Below are 5,813 nucleotides of genomic sequence, written 5' to 3'. Positions count from 1 at the left end.
CCTCCTGTAAAACAGTCAGGGTTGTGATGAAGGATAAACATCCAGGGTGAGAGGGTCAGAGGGGTCAACAACACTGAGACGTGGGCACCTACAGGCGGCGTTCCCCTTGCCCAAGTCCCAGGCAGGTGGAAAGAGAACCGAGATGATGGAATCCTCAGCTGGATGTAGGGGCGATTCCAGGAAACACTTCCTGCCAGGACTGGCACCCCAGAGATTATCTGAACAGGCCCAGAACACAACCAAGACTCCACAAAATGTTCTCATTGCAAAGTGTCGATGAGGAAGCCGAGGCAGGTACTCTGGGCCCTCGGGGTCCTACACTCAGAATGAGGAGTCTGGGGTTCTCAGACTTTCGTCTCTCTTACCCCAACAAAAATGACCTTCTCTGGGGCCGGGGTGACTCTCCAAGGACCACCTGCAACTTGAGCTCTGGGGCCCAGCTGAAGTCAATGCTCCAGCATGTTCCAGGCAGAGGGACTCCTCAGGAGGCCACAGGGACACCTATGCGGCTGTACTGGACACCAGCTGAGTTCTGCCCGTGGCCAAAGCACAGGGCAAACCGACTGTTCTGGAACTGTTGATCTATCTCTGCCAACGACTGGCCTTTGGTTTCCAGAACAACAAAGTAGATGAAGCCTAGGCCGAGGACAGCTGTCAGTCCATAGAGCAGGAAGGTCCAGGACAGGCCGATGGCACCTATGAGATGGAGGAAGGAGAGGCTGATGAAGAGGTTGGTGGCCCAGTTGAAGCTGTTGCAGAAGTCGAAGGCTCTCCCTTGGACCTCCACAGGGTAGATCTCGCTGAGGACCAGCCAGGTCACTGGGCCAAACCCGAAGAAGAAGGCGCTCACAAAGGCCATCGAGAAGATCAGGGCAGCCCAGCGCAGCAGGGCAGGCTCTGGGGCCGGACTGGAGGTCACTGCGGGGGAGGTGCTCAGGGCTGATGGGGGTGGGGTGGTGACATCTTTGCCTCCTGGATGGGACTTGGTTTCCTTAGACGTTGACAAGACGGGCTCCTGTTGGTTCCCCTGGTTCTCGGCATTGGAGTTGGAGATGAGTCCTTTAGCAGAACAGAGCCTCCAGGGAGGCCAGCCTGCTGGGTGGCGTTTGGCATGGCCAGGCAGCTGGGACCAGAGTCCATGGGCACTGCAAAGTTGATGAGGCCTATGCCACTGACCGACAGCACCATGAGGGCACAGCCAGCCAGCAGCAGGGCCCTGCGGCCCACCCAGTCCACCAGCCCCATGGCGGTCAAAGTCGCTGCCACCTTCACTGCCCTGAGCCCCATGGAGGCCAGCACAGAGGAGCCTCCCCTATGGAAGCCCCAGCTGAGTGGAAGATGGTGGAGGCGTAGCACAGCACGTTGGGCTGCCCATCAGCTGCTGGAAGAGGACCAGCCCCAGCCTTACCACGCTGCGGCCTCGCATGTTGTCCTGGGCCCTGAAGAGGTCCAGAAAGGTGTAACGTGGCCTCTCCAGGCCCAGCTTGGAGGCTGCACCCCCCTGGAGCGGGATGAGGTCCTTGTGGCTGGCCATCTCGTCCACAGCAGCGGGGAGGAAGAGGAGGCCCAGGTTCTGCAGAAGAGCGGGCACCACGGCCCAGCCGAACATGTGCGGCCATCCCCCGGGGGCACAGGCCAGGGCATAGTTGATGGCATAGGACAGCAGGATGCCCACGGTGATGCCCACCTCACAGAGGGACACCAACACTCCCCCTCCGCCGAGGCCCCACTAGCTCGGACTCGTAGATGCAGCAGGCCATGGAGGACAGGAGATGGCAGAGCCCACGGCCGGGCGGCCTAGCTCCAGCCAGGGCAGGGAGCCCGCCAGGCCCAGGCTCGGGCTGCCCGCCAGCAGCACCAGGTTGCTCCCCAGGATGGCGCGTTTCCTACCGCAGTGGTTAATGAGGATGCCCCCGCCAGGGAGGCCAGCAGAGCCCCCAGGAGCAGGCTGCCCACCAAAAGTTCCTGCTCCGAGCAGCTGAGCCCAAAGTCACACCGCAGGGGCAGCAGCGTGCCCAATATGACAGCCAGTTCCTAGCCAAAGGTCAGGCTGCCCAGCAAGGACACAGAGGCACACAGGGGCAGCACAGGAGGGGGCCCGCCTGGAAGACAAGTAAAGGAGCTCAGGATGTTTCCTGCCCAAGCGCCCGTGTCCAAAGCCCCTCCACCCATCTGCCTATCCATTTCCTCTGTGCCATCCACCCACGCATCTCTCTCTCCATCCACAGCCAGATGCCAGGCTGTGTCCCTGAGGCTGGCAGTGTGGTGTCTCCAAGGACCTGATGTGGCAGAAATAGGCAGACGATAGGTAAGCATGTAATATGCCTTCAGGTGTGGACGGTGCCATGGGATGACAGCACAGGGACACACGCTTGGGAGTCCTGAGGAGCATCAATTTAAGTCGTCAGCTAAGGCCTCTCAGAGGAGGGAACGTTTGAGCAGAGATCCAAGTTAAGGGGGAGTGGAGACCATGGGGAAAATGTGGCAAAGAGCAGACGGGACAGAGGGAACACTGTTGGGGGGAGGCCTTGAGGTATGTGTGAACAACTATGACTATTTACAGCTCGTACTTACACATGACATTTACTAAATGCCAGACCCTGTTTCAAGAGTTGTGTGCATGTTATTCTCAATGTATCATTAGCATCATCCTCCAGGGTGCAGAGAGGTCAAGCAACTTTCTTACAGTCACACAGCAAGTAAGAGGCAGAGCTGTCATGGTTAGAGAGTGAAGGTTTTGATCACTGTGCTAATCAGTGAGAAGGTCAGAGTGGATGGAGGCCAGCGAGTGAGAGATGGCAGAGGAGGGCGGGGGGAGGCAGGGGCCAGACCCCGTGGGCTTTGTGGGTCACCAGGACAATAACAGGTTTCCTTCTTGGTGGATGGAAGCCTCTGATGTCTTGAACTGAGAGTGAGATGACCTAGTTTTAATTTTTTTTATTTTACTTTATTTTTATTGTAAACAAATGGGATACATGTTGTTTCTGTTTGTATATGGAGTAACAGCATACCATTTGCGTAATCATACATTTACATAAAGTAATGATGTTTGATTCATTCTGTTATATTTTTCCTTCCCCCCCACCCCTCCCACCTCTCTTTTCCCTCTATACAGTCCTTCTTTCCTCCATTCTTGCCCCCCTCCCACCCCCCATTATATGTCCTCATCCGCTTATCAGTGAGATCATTCGTTCTTTGGATTTTTGAGATTGGCTTATCTCACTTAGCATGATATTCTCCAATTTCATCCATTTGCCTGCAAATGCCATAATTTTATTATTCTTTAAAACTGAGTAATATTCCATTGTATATATATACCACAGTTATGTCCTGAACTTTAAATGGCAAATTCACTCTCTTCCTTCACCAGGAAAAGCCCTGTTTCAGAATGAATTTATTTGTTTGTTTGTTTGTTTATTTTCTGCAGACGTACTTTTCTAAGTTTTTTTTTCTTTTTACATGACAGTAAAGTGTATTTTGACATATTATACATACATGGAATAGAACTTATTCCTAATGTATTTAAATCCCAGTTCTTCAAGATTGGGGATTTCAGGTCCCAAGTCCCAGGAATGGAGTTAGCATTAAACATATTTCACAGGGTAGATGTGAGGATAAAGGAGGCAAAAGGTGCACAATGCTGATTAATATCTGTGACCATGCTAGTTACACTCTCACATTCACACTATTTCTCAGATATGATAAGTAGACATATGGGAGCATATAGTAATTCCACCTTTTCTTCAGAGAATACATTCCAAGACCCCCAGTGGATGTCTAAAACCACAGATAGTACCAAACCCTCCATAAACTATAGTTTTTCCATCTGATAACTAAGATCCACTAAGTGACAAATGAGCAGATAGCACAGACAATGTCAATATGTTGTGCAAAAGGATGATTCATATTCTAGGCCCAGTGAAATGGATGATAAGAGATGTCATCATGCTATCCATCTTGGCACACAATTTAGAACACATTTTTTTTTATTTCTGTAATTTTCCATCTAATAGTTTTAGATCTCAGTTGATCACAGGCAACCAAAACCATAGAAAGTGAATCCTCAGGTAAGGAAGAACTATAGAACTCTGATTTTAGATACTTTAGTGAAACCCCAGAAACTGAGCCCAATCTATCCTGAGGAAGAGATAAAAGGAGAGTGTGGCCAGGAATGGAATGGCAGAACAAATCCAGACCTGCCTTCTCTGATTTTGGTGCTGAGGCCCATGCAGAGTTGAATCAAATCAGGACTTGGGACCTGGTATCAGGGCAGGGCCACAGACCTGACCCTTAGGTCTAATCTTTTCCTAGAAACACCCTGGTAGTCTGATACTCCTAGCAGATGGCCTGGAAAACACTGCTGTAATATTATGGTGTCCATTGAAGGAAAGTCTCCAGGCAGAGCCATTTATTGCTGACAGTGTATGGTCTCTGAAAGTGAGTATGGCCTGAAAATAAAACCAGGGTGCAAGGGTGGACTGGGGTTCTTTGGAACTGTCTCCTAAAGCAGTTTATGATTCAGTCAAGTAAAACATGACCAGCCCAGAAGACGATGAGTCCTGGATCTTGGGTATAAGATTCGAAGATGTCCCCTGATGACTACTGCAGAAGTTACTCATGTCTCTATACACACTCCTGTGGCTTGCTGATGGTCCAGAATCCAAAGACGCTGGTCCCATATTATCATACTTTTGCCCCTGGCTGCCTCTACCATGTTGGCCAAAGCCTCAAAACATGCTAAGCTTTGCATGTCTTGACTTCAAAACTGAGGCAGGAGCACTTATTCCGTTAACTTAGTCTTTGTAAGAACGAACTGTGATAAATCCAGAGACAGCAAACTGAAGTACTATAAAAATAGAATTGTTAGATATCTTCCAAAGGACTTTCTCTGCCAAGTGGCTTCACACTTAGTAAATCCAATGCCAACCATAATGGCTTGTATACCCACTGCACACATGATAGCAGCAAGGCTCTGAGGATTTATCTTCCTGCCTAGGCCTCCTTGTTCTGAGTAGGACACCTAAACCTCAGTGCAAGGTGTCAAAAGTGCAAGAGCTGAGGTGGATGGGACAGAGGGGCAGAGCACATGTTGCCACCTCTTCACTGAACCTCTTTGGGCCTTCCCCTGAGCCTTCAGGAAGCACTCTGCTGGGGGTGGGCAGGGGTGTCCCAGAATCCCACATGTTCCCATTCCTTTCCAAGGAATTAACACTCCTGGAACAGCATTCTCCAGACTAACCTGATAGGTAAAGGAGAAATATGCCTTACTTCCTTTTTTGGATTTTACGTTTTACTCCTTTTAGGTCTAATTATTAATTTAAAAAAGAGGTTTGGAGTGGGGCACTGTTCAATAATATAAAAAATGTTCCTCATTTAGAAAGCATTTTCAAATTTCAGAATTTTTTTTGTATCATTGTCAACATATTTTGCAATGTCCCCGACCACCTAGACCCACTTTAAATAACTCAAATCATGTATTTGAAAAAATAAAACAGACCTTGCAAAATATCTGAAATGTATGGCTTTAAGGTGCTAGTGATATTTTTTATTACTTTAAAAAATGAATACATAAATCTATTTTTTAAAAATAAAGTTCTAAAAAGATTATCAACTGAAGTCACCTTGTCATTTATACACTGTGCAATATGAATTTAGTGTAAATTTTCAACCTTGTGCTGAGGGTCCACCAGCAAACATAGCCTTTGAACCCTGAAAGTGTGAATCAGCTAGAAAGAGGGGAGTGGATAGGTGACTGTGCCAGGTGTCCTTGTTCCTGGCCATACAGCTGCACTTGCCTTGTAACTCAGCAGTCA

General features: G+C 49.1%; 1 pseudogene; it reads right to left on the bottom strand.

The window, feature by feature from the left end:
* Window positions 1-481: 481 nt before the first annotated feature.
* On the bottom strand, window positions 482-2,316 carry LOC124985653 (solute carrier family 2, facilitated glucose transporter member 10-like; annotated as a pseudogene).
* Between the last annotated feature and the right edge of the window lie 3,497 nt (window positions 2,317-5,813).

This window comes from Sciurus carolinensis, chromosome 5 (assembly GCF_902686445.1).
Source record: "Sciurus carolinensis chromosome 5, mSciCar1.2, whole genome shotgun sequence".
Taxonomy (NCBI): domain Eukaryota; kingdom Metazoa; phylum Chordata; class Mammalia; order Rodentia; family Sciuridae; genus Sciurus; species Sciurus carolinensis.
Note: the sequence above shows the minus strand (reverse complement) of the source record. Positions and strands in the feature narration are given on the sequence as shown.